Raw genomic sequence first — 711 nt, 5'->3', positions numbered from 1 at the left:
GCACCCCACTATCAGAAAAGTGTGTGGTTTTCTGGTCAGCAGGAGATGTGCATCTCTGGCAGCTTATGGTCAGTGGCATTGTTCGTCAAATAGTGTTGAACTTGAGTGTTACACCCTGAATGCATATGTAACGCACAATTTCTATTAGTTGACACCACTAAGCCGTGTGTCATTTATTTTGCAGTAGCACAAGTGACAGCTGTCAGAACTATGCCGGGCTAGCTTCTGACAGCTCGTAGTAATCAAACATTTATCAATGAAACCCCACACAGGGCGTCTCCTCTCAGCCCAACCCAAAACCAACCTCCTTAAAGTGACTGTGCCCCATCAACACATCAAAACAATACCATGGGGAATTATGTCTCTATAGAACCCACTAAATATTATATTTATTAAGGTTATTTATTTATTTGCATCTCAGATATTGATTGAAGAGGTGTGTTTCTATATGGGTGACATGTCCCCATACACAGGGCATACGAGGGCATTCGCATGCAGTCACCAGCTCTCCACCCAATCCAATGCCTATATGGGAGATTTCCCATGACCTGTTAAGACGGCACTCTCTTACGCCACCATCGCCAAAACACCAAAAGAGCATCAAATCACTGACCTCTAGGACCATCATTCAGGTCATAGTACCAGTTAGATTAGATTACATTGAAATGTATTGTCATCATACAGCATAAGTACATTACAATGAAAATAAGT

The sequence above is a fragment of the Notolepis coatsorum genome (assembly GCF_963971535.1).
Source record: "Notolepis coatsorum genome assembly, chromosome: 2".
Classification (NCBI taxonomy): Eukaryota; Metazoa; Chordata; class Actinopteri; order Aulopiformes; family Paralepididae; genus Notolepis; species Notolepis coatsorum.
This window is presented reverse-complemented; position numbering follows the sequence as displayed.